Here is a 23,659-nt window from a genome sequence, read left to right as displayed (position 1 = left end):
TTCCCCGGGGATATGACAGCGAGCGGAGCTCTGTGCAAATCTACAAGACTAATTAGGCCTGAAACCTATCTCTTCAACTTCTTGATAACCGTGAGTCTACCTAACTCCAATCCAGCTAATTCTACATGACTACTGAACCTAAATCAAACCCCTAAATTCAGTGGAACAGCATAAAGCAAGCCTCAAAGCTTATTCCCTACAAAGTCCCAACCAACCTATGAGGAGCCTAAAGTCCGGTCCTCTTGTAAAGACTGTTTGCTGATTTCATCCTGCATAAAATCTGCAATAAAGTTTCCTGATTATTACAATTCCGGTTGTGGACAATCCTTTATTCCTTCCTATCGTTCCTGGGACGGTTGGCGGTAGGATATATATATATGCAGAGAAACCTGCACCTTGGCGTTACGATAGTTAAAGGTTAATGCTACACCCTTTCATCACTGCGCAGCTACACCCTATTCACCCTGCACCCCCCAAGCTACCACATAGCTTTTTGGCATCTTACGAACAGGATACAGGTGTGTGCCTACAGCTGTTGCCACAATTTAAAGAGTACTCCCCCATAAAGAACTGTGTTTAATGTACTGTGGGAAGACTTCGCACACTGCAAATAGGTGTGCGTACACAAGTGAACGGGACTGTGCTTATGTTACTGTGTTTAAAAAGTGCGCACGAAAAGTAAGGGGGAGACGAAAAATTATTTGCTGCGAAAATGTGTAAAGTACGTAAAGAAGCCATGCTACGATCCTCTGGGCCATTCAGTACTGCAGGGGTTAATCTTCTACTAGAAAAGCATGCAAAGAAAGCCCGTGCTGCTGCACGACCGGCCCCTGGGCGTGGCTATCAAGTACAAGTGTCGCAGCCAAAAGGAAACTTAAAGCCGTTGCCGTAGTTTGCCAGGGGACCATAAGTCGGGGCTGCACTGATGACGTCCTTCCGGCCGGCAGCCATTTTGGAGAGGCCCAAGATAAAAGGAACACTGCAGAGCATCCTCTTCAGTCTGCACGAGGAAGAGGAGAGTTCAGACATGGCGGAGAGCAGCGTTCCACGTGGAGGGAGTCCAAAGATGGTGCCAGAGCAGCGGAAAGTTGTTGCGGCCGCAGCACAACTATTCCAGGATTTGGCCGACCGCCTGCAGTGGTTGTCGCTCAGCACTGAGGGGACCTGTGATCTACCTCCATTGCCCCACAACGACTGGCCAGCCACCCCCACAGGGGAATCTCCAGGGACAAAGCGGCATCACCGGTGAGACTGTTTCCTCACCACCAGACATAGGGATCCTGGGCAGAGATCCCAACGGAGGAATCTTAAGTGACTACCCCGGCGGAAGCCCCATTTTCCTCCTCCTCCAGCCCAGAGCCAGAAGTCCCCCTGTCCCAGCTAACCCTGCTGAGTGCACGACCGCGCTAACCCCCTCTGCCTAAGTGGGTGTTTGGGGACGAACTGGAGCTGATCCCTGACCCCGGAAGCCACTTCCACCAATCCCCACAGCACAAAGAGGGCCCGCAGGGAGGCCGAAATGGCCCGGCTTATGGAAAAGTTAAAGGCCCGACATAGGGAACTCTATGGCCCTAAGTCCCTCCATCTCTCCTATGATGAAAGGGTCCAACAGCAGCAGGACACGAAACAGCTGGAGGCCCTCTACATCCGAATGTGGGACTATCCCCGAGAAGGGGAAGCACCGTTGGAGCGCCGCCGCGTCACGGTGTCCACATTTGATAAGTCCAGGGGATATGGTACCCTCATAAATTGCACGGGGGTACCATCCTGGTGAACCGGAGGGCCGTCCAGAGGGACTATTTGCACAAGAAATACCACTCCCTAGAAGTGGGAAAAATTGTCGATTACACTCCGGTCCAAAGTTTGCGGGGTGAGTGGGCTGCTGCAGTCACAAGACCAAGTAACCCCACGCAGCTCCCGTTCAAGTACTTCCCCTCGGATGACTGGAAGGCGGATCCATTTGGACTGAGGCCGAAGTGGCCATTTTCTACTGCCTCCAATGACGAGTCCTGCAACAGAGAATTTCTTCAGCATCCATTGGATGTCTCCATTCCCTCCAATGGGCCCAGGCCTACTTCTACCAAGGAGGGGAGGCCTAAACTGCGGGCACCAACTAATGTGCCTAGGCCTACTCCTTGCCCGGAAGTTTGGCCTACCCATCAGGCACCGACAGAAGTGCCGTGGCCCACTCCTACCAAGGAGGTGGGGCCGGATCAACCGACACCAATGATTGTACCAATGGATTCAACAGCAGCGGCCATTGACTTTATGGTCAATGTAAATCCCACTGTATTTCAATCCACACTTACAAATGTTGCCTGGGACACGACCATCAACCCTGTCAAGGGGTCCTTCTCTCGTCCTGAGTCGCAAAGGGACAAGAGTTCCATCAGGAGAGGGGGGCGTGTCAGAAAGGGATTCATATAAAAATCTGCCTAAATGTTTTGGGTTCAGTTTTGTCTTTCACAGACTGTTGCAACATTCAAGAAAGTGCCTGGCAGGACTATGCCACGAAAGTTCCAGTTCTGTAATGTAACCACCAAGCTTGTACCTGGCCTATGGCCAAGAGACTCCTGGTATTTCGGAGATTCGTAAGTGTGTGCCCGGCTAAGTGGTAGCAGCCGTGTTTACTGAACTCTTAGCACAGGTTGACTGCTGATCCTTATGTGTCTGTTTACGTGTATATAACTCGTGTATATTACTAAAGTAATATATTGTCTTCTTGTGTTGCTCATTTGCACTTCTGCCAGGTGAATGCACCTGTAAATGTTATGTTCTTCAATGAATGTATGATAAAAGGTTAAACCAATGTAAATGGTTCTGGTGCAGGGATTTCAAACTCTGTACCCCTGTACACAAGTTTTAAGGGTGTTATAGTAGCTGTGTTTAGGTGGCTCTCCCAGCTTCACTGGGACTACCATTCATGTCACCCCTCGCTAACACCTTATTGGGAAATCTACTCCTCAGATACCAAGACTGACTTCCTAATAGTTTCATGTACACATAGTGCATATCATAACCTCTTCAGTATACTTACCTCATACTCATTTTAGTAAACCAAATAAATATCTCACACTTCAAGAAACTCAACACAAAAGCTTTAGGGACTGTAATGTGTCATTACTCAGTTCCATACCACTGTTTGTACACTAACTTGTTCTCTTTTCTTTTCTACGTGTTCAGAATGCTCTTCCTGGCCAGAAGGCGCTCCTGTAAGCCTAAGTGTAAAGCACGTGTCCAGTTAGGTAACCTCAGAAAGAGTTATCTAGAAAGAGTTCTAGGGATAAGAGCGTGTAGCCAATAGACCCTAGTAGCTAGGTATTGGTCAGACAGCCTCAGGCAAGCCAGTGCATCACCAGTGTACATAACGTGGCATAAATAAAATCTAACGTGGTATGATCTAACGTGGTAATCTAACGTGGTATAAATAAAATGTAAAGTGAGATTTCTAATGCTCTAGTATGTAGTAACCCTCAACTCAGTATACATACAGTCAAAACAGGAAAAAATAGTCAAAAAAGGTAAATAAATAATAGTGTATCTCATGCATAATTCTAGCCAGAGTAATGTCATTCTGTTCGAGATTTCATGGGCAATACAATCCTGTCTGTGAGTTTACCAGTATCTCATGTTTGTACAGTCAAGTCAATGTAATGTAATCATGTTAATATAAAAAGGAAAAAATAATAATACTGTTTTATTTGGAGCCTGCAAGGACATTTATCGTGTGCAAGGACTCTTATGTTATGTGTTTCTACAGCCTGATCAAATGGACATTTTAAGTATGCCCAAGACTGTTTAAAAACTCTCAGCACTTTGTCCCTCTGTCTCAGGGGACGGTCGTCGAGGTCGACTTATCTCAAGTAAGGGGGTTTGTGGTGTCCCGGTACTGGACATGGTCCTGTACCTTGTGTCGTAAGTCCCCATAGTCAGAGTTCCTTTGTGCTGTTAGGATTCTCTTAGTGGGATAACCCTTAGTCACCTCATCAAAATTTTATTTATTGTATATATTTAATATATTTAATAATATAAAGGTTACTTACAGGATCTTAGGTCATGTGCTCTATAGTAAATGTGTTATGCTAAAGTTAAGGACCTTTCAGGCCATGTGATTGAGTCATGTGATGTACCACAATCCTTTGTGATAGGACTGACAGATTTGCGGAACCAATAAGCTTTGAGCCTGCCTCTTCAGATATAAGGGCGCTGTTAACCAATCATCGCTCTCTTTTCCCTGGGATATGACAGTGAGCGGAGCTCTGTGCAAATCTACAAGACTAATTAGGCATGAAGCCTATCTCTTCAACTTCTTGATAACCGTGAGTCTACCTAACTCCAATTTAGCTAATTCTACGTGACTACTGAACCTAAATCAAACCCCTAAATTCAGTGGAACAGCATAAAGCAAGCCTCAAAGCTTATTCCCTACAAAGTCCCAACCAACCTGTGAGGAGCCTAAAGTCCGGTCCTCTTGTAAAGACTGTTTGCTGATTTCATCCTGCATAAAATCTGCAGTAAAGTTATTTCCCGTTTATTACAATTCCGGTTGTGGACAATCCTTTATTCCTCCCTATCGTTCCCAGGATGGGTGGCGGTAGGATATATATATATGCAGAGGAACCCGCACCCTGGCGTCACAACAGTTAAGGGTTAATGCTACACCTTTTCATCACTGCACAGCTACACCCTATTCACCCTGCACCCCCCAAGCTACCACATAATATTTAAGAAAATATTACCTTGGAGGTCCTTGCCTTAAAGGGGTACTCCACCCCTAGACATCTTATCCCCTATCCGAAGGATAGGGGATAAGATGTCTGATCGTGGGGGTCCCGCCGCTGGGGACCCCCGCAATATAGCATGCGGCACTCACCTGTTTCGGCTCCAGAAGCGCTGGAGGGTCGACCACGGGAACGGAAGTTCACGACTCCGCCCCGTGGGATGTCACGCCCTGCCCCCTCAATGCAAGTCTATGGGAGGGGGCATGACAGCCATTACGCCCCCTCCCATAGACTTGCATTGAGCGGGCAGGGCGTGTCATCGGGGGCACAGTTGTGACGTCACTAACTTCCGTTTCCGTGGTCGGGACCCAGACCCACCAGCGCTTCCAGCGCAGAAACAAGTGGGTGCCGCATCCTATATTGCGGGGGTCCCCAGCAGCGGGACCCCCACGATCAGACATGTTATCCCCTATCCTTTGGATAGGGGATAAGATGTCAAGGGGGGGAGGACCCCTTTAAGCTTGTGGCCTAAGTCCCTGCAATCATTTTTAAAGACACTCCACCTACCTATTACTTTGTCATTGGTGCCAATATGTACCATGACTGCTGGGTCCTCTCCAACCCCACCCAGCAACCTGTCAACCCGATCCGTGATGTGCCGAACTCGAGCGCCAGGAAGACAACACACTGTTCGGCGATCCCGGTCTTTGTGACAGATCACCCTGTCTGTCCCCCTAATACCCTGTCTGGCCTGCCCTGCACTCCTCCCTCCTTACTGGAGCAGACACCCCCCTGGTGGTCAGAGGCAGAGTCCTGCTGCAGTACTGCTATCTCTGAAATGGCATCCCCCTTTTCTGCCAACCAGGCAAACTTGTTGGGGTGTGCCAGATCAGGACAAGCCTCCCTGACACTTTTCCCTCTACCCCCTTTTCTAACTGTAACCCAGCTAGCTGCCTGACTGTCCTGCACCTCCGTCCCACTATCCTCCCCCACCTCTACCCCAGAGAGTACTTGCGCAGTGAGCAGGAGACTCCTCTCCATGTTGTCAATGCTTCTCATTGTTGCCAGTTGCTCCTCTAGATCCAGGATCTGGGCTTCCAAATGAAAAACTCACACACATCTTGTACAACAATATGCACCCTGAAACTGCTGTTCATGGATTGCATACATTATGCAAGATGCACACTGGACTGCCTTTTCCATGGAGGCCATACGAGATTTGAGGATTGCAAAAATTAACAGTAAAAGAAAGAAATCAAATATTTCAATTAAACTCCCTGAATTTAAAGTCCCTTAATTTTAAGTCCCTCTCACTTTTATACTTACGCTCACTTGTATACTTCACACTCTTGTTTACAGGCACACAATCACTAGCTCAGACAATCGCTTAGTATACTTTCTTTTGTAGTTACCAGACACCACCTCTCTCTTCCACTGCCCGGAAGTGAATGCAAAGAGCTAGCTGGCTGCAAACAGAGGTGAGAGAGGTAGACAGGGGGGGGTGAACATGGGTGACAGGGGGATGGACAGGGGTGACAGAGGGGTATCCAAGGTGGACATGGGTGACTGGGGGATGGACAGGGGTGACAGAGGGGTGGCCAAGGTGGACATGGATGACAGGATGGTGGACATGGGAGACAGGGGGGGATGAACAGGGGTTTACAGGGAGTCAGAGGGGTGGACAGGGGGGACAAGGGTGTAAAAGAGGGGTGGACAGGCATGACAGAAAGGTGGACAGGAATGACATAGGGGTGACAGGGGTGAATAGTGGGTGGACATAGGTGACAGAGGGGTATACTGGGGGGTGGTCAGAGGGGTGGACAGGGAAGGGGTGAACATGAGTGACAGGGAAATGGACAGAGGCGACAGAGGGCTTTCCAAGGTGGACATGGGTGACAAGGGATGGGCATGGATGACATTAGGGTGGACATGGGAGACAGGGGGTCAGAGGGGTGGACAAGGGGGTAAAAGAGGAGTGGAAAGGGTACCATGCCTTTAGCAAGCCGGTACAGGAATCCGGTGCAGCTTCTACAGCGAGTTCTTCCCCTCTCCGGCAGGGCACCATTTTCGGCCTGCTCACTGAGCTGCGGGGGATAGTGGGAAGATGGGGGCTGGGGCTCCCTGGTTGGGAAACACTGGTATAGTGGCCTGTTAGTGTAAAAGCAGGGATATATACACACATACATTGGCCCTTATTTTCTATTTCAAACCTGACATGTTTTGTTGGGTTGTGCGCCAGATTCTGTTTGAAAAAACCCGACTATCTCTCCATTTTACTAAGAAAACCCTAAAAAGGGGCATGGCTGTCAGGAAAAGTGGGTGTGGTCACTGAAAATGGGCGTGTTCCCGACATTTTCACAAAAAACCAACATATTTACTAAGGTTTCCACAGAAAATGCAGTGGATTTGAGCTGAGGAAAACCCTACAGATCAGAGCATGAGTAAAAAAAAAAGCAAAATGTACGGAAAATTGAAAATGTAGGGAAACCTTAGTAAATACTGTGGGAAAAAATTGTAGTGAATTAAAACCCACAAAATAATTGTAGGGAATTAAAACCCACAAAACCCACCTACATAACACTCTTAGTAAATCAGGGCCATTGAGTGTTCCACAAGTTTCTGTTGCAGCCGTATAGAGGCGTATATCTCTATAAAAAGTAAAATATAGATGCACTCCGCTGTTGTACGTGATTTCAGTTTCAAGCGTATAGTGGCCTGTTAGTGTAAAAGCAGGGATATATATACACACATTGGGGTTTATTGTGTAGGTTTCTTTGTGGGTTCTGATTTCCCACTGGTATTTTCCCAAGGTATTTACTAAGGTTTCAATTCATTTAGAAGTGGGCATGGCACTGCGATATTGATGGAAATAGCGTGTTGGATAGATATTGGTATGACTGAGTGCTGCTGGTGGTGCTCTGATGCAGAGAAATATAATATAGCAAATATAATTACAGATGGTGATAGTCAGATTATTATAGGTCCACTAGGCTTTTTTTCCTCCAGACGCTAATGAACAAGATCGTGAAAATATAAGAATGTTTGCTGCAGAATTTAATGAGAGTCAGAGTATATCCATAGAATCCATGAATGATAATTTAGAAAGGGTAAAAAATCAAAATTCTCTCCCCCTGTGGTACAGGGTAGTAATATTGATTCCTTTACTAAAACAGTCATGAAGGATGTACAGGCTATGGTATACCCCGCTCCACTTTGTAATCTCACAGATCAAGAAGTTCTAGCGTTAAAAAAGCTAGAAAAAAAAAGGACCTTACGGTAATACGTGCCGACAAGGGAGGGAGTGTGGTGGTACAATATACCAAAGAGTACCAGGAGGAATCTGCTAGGCACCTAGCAGACACCGCCACCTATACCCCTTTGTCGGCAGACCGCACCACTAAGATCCTTGCCAAATTAAAATCATTTTTACACAAATATGTGAGCAAAAATATGCTGTCACAAAAGAATGCTGAAAGATTATTACCAGACAATGTTAAACCGGCACAATGGTACCACTTACCCAAGGTCCATAAATCGCTGAGCCGACCCCCAGGCAGGCCGATTGTGGCCGGGATCGGCTCAGTGACAGAGTTCCTGTCCCAATACCTCGAATGGATACTTAGCCCTTTGCAGAGATCTTTGATATCTCCTGTTAAGGATACAAAACTTTTGCTACAAATCATGAACAGTATGCATATAGAAAAGGATTACAAATTATGTTCCATTGATGTTACTAGCTTATATACCCGTATTCCGCATGAAGCGGGTATACAGGCTATAAGAGAAATCTTAACACTTGCAGGCACGACTAGATCTAATGGAGTTCATCACAGAGGGATTAACATTTATTCTTAATAACAACACGTTCCTGTCAGGAGAACAATGGTATAAGCAGGAGACCGGGACCCCGATGGGTACCCCGGTCTCCTGTACTTATGCCAACTTATTTCTAGGAATCTTTGAAAATGCTTATATATACAGTAATAGAAATCCGTATCTTCAACATATCAAAACATACCATCGCTATGTTGATGATATCATAATTACATGGCAAGGGACAGAAGCAGAGTTTAATGAATTTGTCGTCTATCTAAACAATAATAGGGTTAATATGCAACTCACCAGTCTATTTGGAGGAGAAAGCTTAGAGTTTCTAGATCTCAAACTCAAAAATGAGGATGGTTCCATAGTCACAGAGAACTATAGAAAACCCGTTGCTAGGAACACACTTTTACGCTTTAGTAGTTCACATAGACATAACGTTAAATACAATATCCCTTATGGACAATTTGTCAGATTAAAACGTAATAATAGTAAAGAAGCCACCCATAGAAAACAAGCAGACAAACTGGAGAAAAGGTTTAGACTACGGGCTTATCCTGAACATATTATAAAAAATGGCAGGGAAAGAGCAGATAAATTAAATAGATCTACTGAAAAGGGGAAAAAAAACACAAAAAGAAATGACAACAATAAGAGAAAGGTTTACATTTGTTTTTCAAAATTCACCTATGAATTCCACAATAGAAAGAGCAATTAGAAAAAACTGGTTCCTGAGCGAAGCAGATGACGATCTGAAAGAAATAGCTAAATATAAACCACGTATAACATACAGAAGAAATGTTACTATAGGTGACACTATAAATAAAAGTAGAACGAACAAAAAGCCATCAGAAAAAAATACATGGTTAAATGACATCACACCAAAAGGCAATTTTAAATGTAAAAAATTGCAATCAGTGTAAATATAGTTATGAAACTAAGTACATAGGACTGGGACCCATACTGCACATGATACAGGATTTAATAACATGCCGCACCAAAAATGTAATATATGCTATTATATGTCCCTACGGCTTTTTCTATATAGGGCAGACAAAATGCCAGCTCCAGGTGCGTATCAGAGAACATATGTATGCGATACGCACAGGAAGACCAGGCACAACACGTCTTCAAGCCCATATGAAGGAAGCACATGGGAACAATGTAGAAGTCCTGCGGTTTTTATGTCTAGAGCGAATAACACAAAATAAATTTGAACTTACTGACCAAAAACGATTACGTGCAGAAACCTTGTGGATACTTAAAGGAGTACTCATGCGTGCACTTTTTTCCTTTTATCCCGTCCGGGCTGCAAAATAAAAGAAAACATACTTTCTCTTACCTGCCAACGAGCCCCCGGAGCTCCAGTACACTCCGGTACAGGTGTTCGGTCCCCGGACTGTATTCTTCTTACTTCCTGTTAGCCCAGCACGTCACACGGAGCTTCAGCCTATCACCGGCCGAGGCGGGACATTGCTGCGGCCGGTGATAGGCTGAAGCTCCGTGTGATGTGCCGGGCTAACAGGAAGTAAGAAGAATACAGCCCGGGGACCAAACAGCTGTATCGGAGCTACGGGGGCTCGTTGACAGGTAAGAGAAAGTGTGGTTTCTTTTATTCTGCAGCCCGGACGGGATAAAAGGAAAAAAGTGCGCGCCGGAGTACTCCTTTAAGACACATGCAACAGGCATCATAGGGTTAAACGATAGGAAGGAATTATCAGCATGTTTCTATTTTTAATCCCACCTTCTTGCTCTCGCGTCAACCGGACACATGGCTAGAGTCCGGAAACGGGATTGGAAGATGTTTGCACTCACCTGTGTATATATATCAGACACAGATAGGAATAGACATGGCCGGAGGAAGCACGTATAGCGTGCGAAACAGGAGCTCGGTCGCTCATCACTATCCCCCCACTACCCTCTTCCTCTGTCACATTGTAACGTGAGTATGCTTATGCTACAATAAAGAAGAATGCATCCGCTGAATTGGTGAGTTACCGTTTTCTTTACCTTCTTCCAAGTGCTATATTTATTAAGGTTTCCCTACATTTTGCAATTTTCCCTACATTTTGCTTTTTTTTACAACTGTTCTGATCTGTCGGGTTTTTCTCAGCTCAAATACAACACTTTTTCTGTGGAAACCTTAGTAAATATGTTGGGATTTTTCCAAACTGTTGGGACCACGCCCCTTTGGACGGGACCATGCCCACTTTATCCAGTGGCCATGCCCCCTTTTCGGGTTTTCCTTGTAAAATGGAGGGTTTTGGGTTTTTTTGGTCGCAAATTGTGTCGCAAGGGACGTGCGACACTATTTGGGCGCAAAACCCGACAAAAAAGAGTCGGGATCACGTTAGTAAATAAACCCCATTGAGTGTTCCGCAAGTTTCTGTTGCAGCAGTATACATGTACATGTTTTCTGTTTCAAGCGTATGGTGTTCTGTTAGTGTAAGAGCAGGGATATATACACACATTGAGTGTTCCGCAAGTTACTGTTGCAGCCGTACAGGGGTGTATTGCTCTATAAAAAGTAAAATATATAGTATGTCAGGCAAAGAAGTGCCCACAGAGGAGTGGCAGAGGCCTAAATTTATCAGGCGCAGGCAGAGGTCGCAGCAGAGTAGGGGCGCGTGGCAGCAGGAGTCGCAACGAAAGGTCTGAGCTCCCAGTGTCAGCTAGCGGTCGTGTCTCGACCAGCAACCCAGCAGCCGTTATTGATTGGTTAACTTGGTCATCCACTTCATCCCAAGTGACATCTGACACCCCCAGTCAACAGTTGGTGGCTTCCTTAGACTCAATTGGCATGGCCCGGGAGCAGTACCTGTCCTCCAACTGCCTCTGTCCTATGCAGTTCCCTCAGCACCACTATACAGCGAGGATGATCAACTAGAGGACAGTTAGCAGCTACTGCCCAGCCAAGAAGTGGAGGAGACATCTGGCGCTTCCTCCACTAGGCGGGCAAGTAGTGAGGAGGAGAGTGGCATGGGAGGTGATGTAGTGAGCATTCAGGCTCCTGAAACAGACACCGTTGAGGAACTTGAGGATGACATCAGTGACGTGCAGACACAACTCGATGATGATGAAGCCGATCGCACTTGGGAGCTGGGTGCAGAAGGAGCTTTATCATCATCAGGAGAAGAGGGTGGCAGGTTGCCCGTGAGGCAGCAGCTGAGCCAGCAAGGTGGTAGCATGGATGGGAGTCAGCAGGGTGGCAGCAGTGCCCGGAGTAGACCACCTGCTTTGCTACAGCCTACCTGCCCTGGAGGTAGTGGAGCAGGGGTTCCTGGAGTTCACGGCAGTAGCAGTCAGTCAGTGTAGACTCTTGGGGAGAAAATCAGCTACTTGGCGGGGTGGCAATTTTTTTTATCAAGGATCCGGAGGAGGTTAACTTGGCCACATGTAAGATATGTCGGCAGAAGGTGAAGCATGGCCAGGGTCCCAATGTTGGCATGACAGCCCTGCGTCAACATATGCAGCGACACCATAAAGCGGCCTAGGAGAACTTTGGCTCCGATGTGATGGACCAGCCTGCTGCATCAATCAGTGGCACACCGCTCCCTGTTTCAGCCAGCCAAGGCTCCCCCACCTCAGCCAAAGGGAGCTTTCTGTCATTCCCATCTTCTGTTGGTCTAGATGCTCCTCCTACTTCAAGTCAGTCATTCCACCAGCAATCCATCACAGAAGCGATTTCCAAGAGACAGCAGTATGCGCCCACTTATTCAACGGTGCAGAAGCTGAATGTGCTCTTATACAAGTTGCTGGTGATGCAGTTGAGAGTCCCAAGCCGTAATTTCTCTTATAAAAAGGCAGTACCAGCTATGCACAAATATGTAGAACAGAAGGTGGGCCAGTCCTTAAGCCTGTTGGTGTGTACCAAAGTGCATTGCAGCACCGACGTGTGGAGCTCTAACTACAGTCAGGTACAATACATGTTCTTTACAGCCCACTGGGTGAATGTGGTTCCTGCACAGCCACACCAGAAACTTGGCTAGGTCATGCCGCTTCCGCCTCCATGCTCACACGCCGATGGTCCTGCAAAAATGTCCGACTCTGCCTTCTCATCCTCCACAATGCCCTCAGCCTCCACTGCACGGACAAGTCTCAGTGCCCCTCCAGCATATCAAGTGTGCAGGGCACGGTGGTGTCACGCTGTTCTTCACTTGGTTTTCCTTGGCGAACGGAGTCACACAGGGGAGGAACTGCTCAAAGAGATTTGTCAAGAAATCAAATCATAGCTTTCTCCGAGACAACTGAAAATGGGAACCAAGGTGACCAACAACGGGAAGAACATCTTGTCTGCGTTACGTCAAGGAAGCCTGCATGGCACAAATGTTCAGTATGGTTGTCAAGTGGTTACTTAAAGTGTACCCGTCAGATCCAACAAAAAAACTTTCTTTTAAATATATCACTCAGTACCTAATCCTGACCATGTACATCAAATTTTTATGTATCTAGCACCTTTATTTATTTTTTTATTACACTTTTAGTTTAGCTCACAGGTCTGAATTCCTCTCAAAGGGAGGGGGCGTGGCCTCACTCTGCAGGTCTCCACCCCCTCCCTCAGTATGCTGTCTGCTCACATCTCCCCTAGCATTAGCAAAACTACAACTCCCAGCTTGTCCTCACTGACAGTAGCGGGACACAAGCTGACAGTGGGAGGATTTTTCCTCCAGCTATGAGCCCTTAACTCACAGCTGTCAATCAAGGAAGTGTGTCCATGACATAGGTGATGATGCATGGACACAGCAGGACTAGTATGTGTCCAAGCAGGCAGGGGGGGGCAGTTGTTTGACTGGCTTTTCAGTATGAAATACTGAAAAATTTCTAATGAAAGCAATTACAAAACCTATTTGTTTTGCATGCTTTACAACATATCAAAAGTTTTTGTATCTGACAGTGCCCATTTAAGTCTTCCATCCATCTGCAAAACATCCTAAAAATGGCCAGGAAACTTTGCATGCATTTCAGCCACTCGTACACCACAAATCACACCCATCTTCAGCTGCAGAGTCAGAATGGCATCCCCCAACATAGTCTGATATGCAACGTTTCCACCCATTGGATTACGGGATGAACGACGGGACAGTGGAGCACCGGCAATGTGTAGAGAAATGGGTGGTATAATACTCTGACAGGAGAGAAGGAGCTGGAGTAGCTAGAGGAGCTACAGGTTGATGAGGAAGATGAGACAGAGGACCCAGACACACCATGGCAGTATGCAGTGGAGATGGAGGCAGAGAGTCGCTCCCAGTCACTTGCACAAATGTCACGATGCATGCTCACTTACTTGCGTAGGGACTGCTGAATGGTGACAATTTGGCAGTCACTACACAAGCAAGTGAGCATGCATGGACTTCTGGCTCTCCACTTTGTTGGACCCTCGCTACTGGCTCAAAATGGGGGCCTTTTTTACACCCACTGAGAGGCAGGACAAACTGACCTACTAAAGAGACATCCTATGTAGTCAGTTGGCCAATGCCTATTTGCACCATCGTCCATCCTCTCACAGGTCTGACTTGGGGGCCCTCTGCGCTCACGTTCCACTGCCATGGCTGCTGGGAAGGCAGCCTGAGTCTACAGTCGTTGATGAATAACTTTCTTCACCCACATAGTGAAGCAACTAATCAGCAGCAGCAGGTAGACCTTGAGCAGGACCTGAACCAGCAGGTGGTGGCATACTTGGACATGACCCTGCCAACCCACATTGAAGATCTGCTGGACTTCTGTGCAGCCAAACTGGATTTTTGGCTGCAACTAGCAGAGTTTGCCCTGGAAAATCTGTCCTGCCCGCCAGTAGTGTTGCATCAGAGCAGGTGTTTAATGTGGTGGGGGCCATAGTAACCCCAAGGAGAACTCGCCTGTCCACCAAAAATGTGGAGAGACTGACCTTTGTCAAGATGAATCAGGCTTGGATCAGCCAGGATTTCGACCCACCAATGCCTGATGCATCAGACTAGATTATCCATGGTGTCACACCAACACTTTGACAAAAGAGACTTGTTTCTTCTGTCTACCTGCCTCAGCTATTATTCTGAGCCTGATGCCACACATCTGATGCCAAGTGCTCCTTCTTTGACCCACCTTTGTCAGCGGGTACTGGTACTGCCACCCACCACCCCATATTTTCACTGGGTCACGCTCAGGACTCCTGATGCTGCGACTGCCACCGCCAGGCTCTGTCATTGTTCTGCCAAATGATCTCCTCATGCTGCTGCTGCCTCCTCCAGGCTCTGTCATTGTGCCGCCATGTGGTCTCTTCATGCTTGTGTCACCTCCTGGCTCTGTCATTGTGCCTCCATATGGTCTTGTAATGCTGCTGCAACCTCCAGGCTCTGTCATTGTGCCACCCTATTGTCTTGTCATGATGCTGCCACCTTAAGGCTCTGTCATAGTGCCACCCTATGGTCTTCTCATGCTGCTGCCACCTCCAGGCTCTGTCATTGTGCCGCTTTGTGGCTCACATAGGCTGCCACCACCTCCAGGCTATGTCATTGTGCTGCCATATGGTGTCCTCATGCTGCTGCCACCTACAGGCTCTGTCATTGTGCCGGTCTGCAGCCTACATAGGCTGCCACTACTTCCAGGCTCTGTCATCGTGCCGCCCTATGGTCTTGTCATTGTGCCGCTCTGCGGCCTACATAGGCTGCCACCACGTCCAGGCTCTGTCATTATGTAGCCATATGGTCTCCTCATGCTGCTTCCACCCCAGACTCTGTCATTGTGCTTCCATATGGTCTCGTCATTGTGCCGCTCTGCAGCCTACTTGGGCTGCCACCACCTCCAGGCTCTGACATTGTGCCACCATATGGTCTCTTCATGCTAGTGCCACCTCCAGGCTCTGTCATTGTGCAGCCCTTTCTCAGTTTCATACACAGTTTCACAGTACCAGCTGTGTTTACTTACACTTGCATGGCTTAATATTTTAGACAAGCATATGATACTGGTAGAATCTACCCAGTAGCCCTCCCAGGTCAGGCCTGCACCACCGAGAGGGAGGACAAACTGACTGACTATTCTCACTTACACCTCCAAGCTCTATCATTGTGCCGCTCTGTGGCCTACATAGGCTGCGGCCACCTCCAGGCTCTGTCATTATGCCGCTTTGTGGCCTACATAGGCTATGGCCACCTCCAGGCTCTGTCAATGTTCCGCCATATGGTCTCCTCATGCTGCTGCCCCCTCCAGGCTCTGTCACTGTGCCGCACTATGGTCTCGTCATGCTGCTGCCACCTCCAGGCTCTGTCATTGTGCCACTCTGCAGCCTACACAGGCTGCCGCCACCTCTAGGCTCTATCATTGTGCTGCCATATGGTCTCCTCATGCTGCTGCCACCTTCAGGCTCTGTCATTGTACTAGTCTGCAACCTACATAGGCTGCCCCCACCTCCAGGCTCTGTCATCGTACCGCCCTATGGTCTTGTTATGCTGCTGTCACCTCCAGGCTCTGTCATTGTGCTTCTCTGTAGCCTACATAGGCGGCCACCACCTCCAGGCTCTGTCATTGTGCAGCTATATGGTCTTCTTATGCTGCTTCCACCCCAGGCTCTGTCATTGTGCTGCCATATGGTCTAGTCATGCTGCTGTCACCTCCAGGCTCTGTCATTGTGCAGCCATATGGTCTCCTTATGCTGCTTCCACCCCAGGCTCTGTCATTGTGCTGCCATATGGTCTTGTCATGCTGCTGCCACCTCCAGGCTCTGTCATTGTGCCGCTCTGCGGCCTACAAAGGCTGCCGCCACCTCCAGGCTCTGTCATTGTGCCGACATAGGGTCTCCTCATGCTGCTTCCACCTCCAGGCTCTGTCATTGTGCCGCCCTTTCGCAGTTTCATATGCATTTCCACAGTACCAGCTGTGTTTACTTACACGTGCATGGCTTAATATTTTAGACAAGCATATTATACTGGCAGGATCTACCCAGTAGATGCGGGTCAGGCCTGCACCACTGAGAGGGAGGACAAACTGACACACTACTCTGTCATTGTGCTGCTCTGCAGCCTACATAGGCTGCCACCACCTCCAGGCTGTGTCATTGTGCCGCCATATGATCTCATGCTGCTGGTGGCACATTAAACTCGTTAATCTCTTTAAATTCTCAAAAATATCTTTAATCTCTTCAATTGTGACACCATATGGTCTCCCGACCCTGCTGCTACATCCAGACTTTGTCATTGTTCCACTCTGCGGCAGTGATTCTAATAGCGATGCCTGTAATCTGCATGTCATACTGAATAACAGTATTATTTCACTACTCCAGCACACTCCCTATGCGTGTTACGGCAAGGCAATGTGTTCTACACCCCTGTTGAGGCTCTCTGTAGCCCGGAAATAGACGTTTTTAATAGAAATTCACCACAATTAAATTCAGATTGAAACTTCAGCGAATCGGCCAAATCAATCATTTAAAAAAAAAACATTTGCTCATCTCTAATTGTGTGGCCCAAGCCCCACAAATATTGGGCATGTGTCTAGTAACATAGTTCATAATGGTCCAGTCTGGAGCTCACCTCCTCATAATAGCTGATCAGGTTAGTTTGACAGGACCGATCCCTCATAAAGCCATGCTGATATGGAGTCATACATTTATTTGTATCAAGATATTCCAAAATAGCATCTCTTAGAAAACCCTCAAACTATTTACATACAACAGAGGTTAAACTAACAGGCCTATAATTTCCGGGGTCACCTGTTGTCCCCTTTTTAAATATTGGAACCACATTTGCCCTGCGCCAGTCCTGGGGAACAGTCCCTGCTACTATAGAGTCCATGAATATTAAAAATAGAGGTCTGTCTATTACACTACTTAATTCCTTTAGAACACGGGGTGAATGCCATCTGGACCTGGTGATTTGTCTATTTTGATTTTTTGTAGGCGGCACTGTACTTCTTCCCGGGCTAGACAGGTGACCTGTACTGGGGAATTTACCTTATCACACTTTATTTCACCCTGCATTTAATTTTCCTCGGTGAATACAGTGGAGAAGAATTTGTTTAATATATTTGCTTTTTCCTGATCCCCGTTTATAATTTCTTCTTTCATTTTTGACATTTTTGCTATTTATATAGTTAAAAAACATTTTGGGGTTAGTTGTACTCTCTTTGGCAATGAGTCTGTCTCTATTTTTGCGGCTTTTATCAGTTTTTTACATATTTTACATTTTTCTCTATAGCTTTTTAATGCTTCTTTACTGCCGTCCTAGTAGCTTAAATGCTTTATTTTTGTCATTTATTTCCCCCTTAACATTTTTATTCATCCATATTGGTTTTCTTTTATTTCTGACCCTTTTATTCCCTTAAAGGAGTAGTCCAGTGGTGAAAAACTTATCCCCTATCCTAAGGATAGGGGATAAGTTTGAGATTGCAGGGGGTCCGACCGCTGGGGCCCCCTGCGTTCTCTCTGTACGGGGGCCAGGCTCTCCGGCCAGATAGTGGGTGTCGACCCCCGCACGAAGCGGCGGCTGACACGCCCCCTCAATACATCTCAATGGCAGAGCCGGAGATTGCCGAAGGCAGCGCTTCGGCTCTGCCATAGAGTTGTATTGAGGGGGCGTGTCGGCCGCCGCTTTGTGCGGAGGTCAACACGCCCCCTTCCCGCGGGCTGTCGGGGCTCCGTACAGGAGATCGCAGGGGGCCCCAGCAGTCGTACCCCTATCCTTAGGATAGGGGATAAGTTGTTCACCACTGAGTCACCACTGGACTACTCCTTTAAGGTATATACATCTTACAATGAGAGTTTAAGATATTTTTAAAAGTCTCCCATTTAGTGTCAGTATTCTTGTTTTTGAGGACTTTATCCCATTTTATATTGTTAAGGGCTTCTCTGAGTTGATCAAACTTTGCCTTCCTAAAGTTCATTGTTTTTGTTCATTGTCTGTACCTCTAAAGGACCCTTAGCAGAGAAAATACTAAATTTTGCTTCGTTATGAGCGATATCAGAGATTATTTTTTAAAAAATGTGCACGGTGGGAGGCAAGCATGTGATCAGAGGTCTGAAAATCTTGTGAAATAGTAATAGACTGTCTAGACAAGACATTAAATGTTCTCCATTTCCATAAGTGGAAAGTCTCAATATGTTGCAGTCGCATTAACTTCTCAGAATAAGAGTCTGTCACTGTAGTGTTAACATCTCTCAGCAGTTATCTTGTGTGCTATTTTAATCTAGAATATTAGGATTCATTTAATCCTTGGCAGTTTTTTCCTGACCTGTAAAATGTTTTATGGAGTAATTGACATTGTAAAAATGTATGAAAAAGATGTGTTTTGCACTGTAGAAAAGGTGATAAAAGCTATGTGGATGGGAATTGACAAGGCACAATGAAAAACACATATTTGATGATTTAGACTAAACGAAACAAGCTGAAAATACAATCCCACTGGAATAATGCTGGGCTCTTCTGATATACTACTCAGTAAATTGTAGAAATGTAGGATCCTAAGAAATGTGGAGATAAAAACTATTTTCCTTGGAGTGTATGTAATATTTAAAAAGTTCAACCTGTCGTAGAGGCATGCCAACATTTTTTATCCACAGACGCGTTGATGTCCAAAAACCCCCACCAATTGCTTGAATAAAAGGGTAGACCTGTGCAGCTACTGTAAGTGCCCCTTCTTAATGCCCTGTGCACACAACAGTAGATGGACTCATAAACTTACTATAAGGTTAGGATTCACCTTGGGTTTTTTTTTCCTGCATTTTTTTCACAGAAAAAAACGCCAGAAAAAATGCCAGAGAAAAACGCCAGTGCAATTTCCTGCGTCTGATTTTTTTTCTGGTGTTTTTGCATTTGAGTGGAAATTGCATTTTTGTCCCCTTTGGGTTCTTTTCAAAATTTGCTGGGTACCCCCCAAAAAAAAGGATGCAGTAGGGATAGGAAAAATGTTATTTAACCAAATTTTTTTTTATAACCAAATTTTTATACATTTTTAATAGCGCGTGTGTTTTACTTTTTTTTCCCCCTCTATTGTTTACATTTTTTAGAAACATAGAGGCCCTGATTTACTAAAGTCCTACTGACAATTTTTCTCGGCTATTGCGCCTAAATTTTAGTCGCAACGTCTGTGCGACTATTTCTGCGACCAAATTTTACGCCGCACAACCGAAACTTTAGAAACCACTCGGAGTGTTTTTTTTCCCCTCTAAAATGGGCGTGTTTTATGCAAAAATGGCAAAGTTTCCGACAAATACCAAAAAAATACTCGGAGTACTTCCACAATCACTCTAGAAAAAGTGTGATTTTGCCTCACACAATAACCGACAGCCAAGAGGCCAAGTGAAATTCAAAAAATGGAGTGATTTCTAACAAGGGACTGTTTGCCATTGTGTTTTGTGTGAAAGTAACTTGTTTTCTAACCTGAAAACATTTTGTACAGTTCAACACTTTTATGAATAAAATATTGAATGCTTATGTGATAGTTAATTAAAATTTTTTTTTCTTTTTAACACATTTGCAATATTAGGTTTAAATTCATTTAACACCCAAGCTGATAAACAAGGATAATTGTTGTATTGTTTGAAAAATTATAACACATGGATACTTTTGATTCACGGAGACATTTTTAAACAAACAAGTCTAAACCATTTTGACTCACACAACTAATTTCTTTAGCTCTGAGTTTGTGCAACACAATGAGAACCATTTGGCCCATCTAGTCTGCCCAATCATCTGAATATTATGAATAGTCCCTGGGCCTATCTTATATGAAGGATCGCCTTATGCCTATCCCATGCATGTTTAAAATCCTTCACTGTATTTGCAGTGACCACTTCTGCAGGAAGGCAATTCCATGCATCCACTACTCTCTCAGTAAAGTAATACTTGATATTACTTTTAAACCTTTGCCTCTCTAATTTGTAACAATGTCCTCTTGTGGTAGTTTTTCTTCTTTTAAATATGCTCTCCATCTATACTGTGTTGATTCCCTTTATGTATTTAAAAGTCTCTATCATATCCCCTCTGTCTCTTCTTTCTTCCAAGCTATACATGTTAAGGTACTTTAACCTTTCCTGGTAAGTTTATCCTGCAATCCATGTACTAGTTTAATAGCTCTTCTCTGAACTCTCTCTGGAGTATCTATATCCTTCTGGAGATACGGCCTCCAGTACTGCGCCTCCAAGTGAGGTCTCACCAGTGTTCTGTATATTTATTGTTCTTTAATAAGCTTAACAGGACAATAAATATAAAAAAGAAAAGTCTATAGCATCATTTTTTCCATTGAAAATGCTGCTAACCTCAGCAGAAACTTAATGGATGCCCGTGAGAGGGTAGCTATGCTGTAAACTAGGAATGAGACAAGAACCATGAGGACTAGGAACACGAGGGAGCCATGCTTGAGAGCAGGAATGAAAGACGAACCATGCTAGAGACTAGCGATGGGAGGGTAGGCATGCCAGGCATGAATGAGAGAGTTACGCATGACAGTGGTGCCATTCTGTGGACTATGAATGAAGGCGGATACATGCTGGGGACTAGGATTGAGAGGGGAAGCCGTGCTGGTGACCAAGAATGATAGGAATGGGAGTGGTCACAATAAATTTGGGGTTTGCTGGCTGGATTTGACACTTTATTTTATCTACTTTATTTTTTCAGAGGACCATCCCCCATTTAAGATAATTTTTCACTGCACTTGTCAATGATGAGCTTAAAAAAGGTTCACTGTACATAGTGGATGGAAATCTTGTTCAACAGGATCTGACATGATAAAGTGGGAACTTGCACTTATACATGTGTACTCTATTGTTCACGTTACAGACCTGTGGAACCATGCCCACTTGGCAATAGTGGTATGGTTGAGAGGTGCATTACTACAGCAGAATGGAAACCTGAAATTGGATTGGGATTCCATGGGTGGGAGCAGACAGAAGCAGGTGGTCAAAGAACATACAACAGGTGCCGCAAAATCCTTCCGTGTCTGATAAAATGGCATAAAAGGCTAATATAATTGCACAGAGGGTGCTATCTCTAAAAGCTGTGAAAAATGTTTGCTGGAGCAGACAGGATTGCACAAATGTTGTTGCAAGAACACGCACCTTACCGGAGTAAACAGTAATGGTCAGAAATCCAGTGGCCGCGGGATTAAGATAACAGTGCCATTAAGGGCATCCTAACACCAGAACTGCCTAAACCACCAGTAGCAGGACAGGTTTCCTTGGTACAGTGATATATGATCCTCTCTGTACAGCTGTGCCATTTCAGAGAAATCATAGTTCAGCCGGGAATGGGGCTCTGAGTCCTCGGGCAGTCCCTGGCAGCTTGACTGATGGTTCTCTATCTATTTGTGTATAGGGAGAGATCTGTCAATCATGGTTGGTAGACATCCCAAAAGACTTAAAGCCTGTCCGTCAATAGACTGTTCACAGAATCAATAGATTTTCTGGGTGCTCCAAAATAGCTAGTAGGATCTCTTCATGATTTCCAAAACCTAATAAGTGACAACTTAAAGTGTGATTATCTAACAAAACCAGCCAATATAATGGAGACATGTTGGCCCATAACATTTTAACTATGTGTTACCTGGTAGATGGAAGTCTTCTCCAGGTATGGGGTAATGATGAGTACATAGAGCACATTCTTTATCTAGGACTATGAGAAAACATTGCTGGTATATACATTGCTGGTATATGAGACTGGCAAGGTGATATACAATTGTTCATAAACCATCGCCAGGGGTGATCATCTGGTCTATATATGTAAAGAGTCTTCTCTTAACCCTGAGTAATTATACTATAATGGTATTTGCAGGTCTGTATTAACATGGACAGCAAGACTTGACGTTAGCATAAATGTAAATTTATCATGCAAACAGGAAAGAGTAGTGAGCTTCATGCAGTGATAACTTGAGGCTGTAACTGTTGTTTGGTATATAAAACAAGATTGGGAACCTGAAGAAGTGTCTTTGTCAGTTCAGATTATCTTACTGGGCTTAGCTGTCAATTATAGTTCAAGGACAGCTACCATGGGATGTTGTGGCTGACAGTCCCAGCAGTTGGTACAGATCACAGCATGGAGTTCTCTGCCTGTGACACCTACCATCCATTGTGTAGACAGTTCATAAAGCCTCATTGTATTTATAGTAGGCACCAGGAAATGGCTACATACTGAGAAAGTCAAGATCAGACAGAATTAAGTGTGAGAATTATGAGTGGGATGAGAATGAAGGAGCAGAACAAGGTTGGACAAAGATGCTGTTAAAGAGGTTTAAATGAAGTCGCTGAACAAACACTGCATAACAACTAAATGAGGCTTTAAAAGCCGAAACTTTTTAAAGGGACATAATTGTCTTAACAAATCATACTTATGTAAGGATATGTAATTAATTTTGTGATATACATAGTGGATCAGCTCCTAATAATTTTAAGATCCAAGATCTCTGTTGCAGTTGATGGTTTACTTCCAGAAAATGCCCTGGTTATTACTCACTTGTAAAATCTATGGGAAAATGTATGCATCTGTGGTCATCACCTTTAAAGGTTTGTGTTCAATGACTACAAATAGAGATATAGATTTATTTGTTTTTATTTTTTATTGAGCAACAAATGCTTTTTATGCATTTATTGTCCAATAAACAGGACCTGTATTCTGCTGACAACAATAGGTAGAACAGCTTGTACCGCACATTGGGCTACTAGTAAATTAAGCAATTCAATTACCAGGCAGATTACTTTCTTAATATAGCTTTATTATGAGGAATAATTCACCTACAGCAACATACATTGAATGTCTAGTAATTGAATGGCAGCGATTTGTAGTTGCTTAAATTCCACTAGGTGCAGGAATATTTGCCCATGCAGGCAGGATTGTTTCTTATAGTTGTCACACATCAGATGGAGGTATATAGTGCGTTTGTGTGCATGTGTGTATGCATTTAATGTGTGCATAGTAACATAGTTCATAAGGTTGAAAAAAGACCAGAGTCCATTAAGTTCAACCTATAACCCTAATGAGTCCCCACTGAGTTGATCCAGAGGAAGGCAAAAAACACTCATACTAGAGGTAAAAATTCCTTCCCGATTGCAGTCAGAATAAATCCCTGGATCAACCTTCTGTCCCTATAAACCTAGTATCTATGCATTTTTGGAGAGTAATGTTATTACTCTCCAAAAATGCATCCAGACCCCTTTTGTA

This window comes from Hyla sarda, chromosome 13, assembly GCF_029499605.1.
Source record: "Hyla sarda isolate aHylSar1 chromosome 13, aHylSar1.hap1, whole genome shotgun sequence".
Taxonomy (NCBI): Eukaryota; Metazoa; Chordata; class Amphibia; order Anura; family Hylidae; genus Hyla; species Hyla sarda.
Note: the sequence above shows the minus strand (reverse complement) of the source record.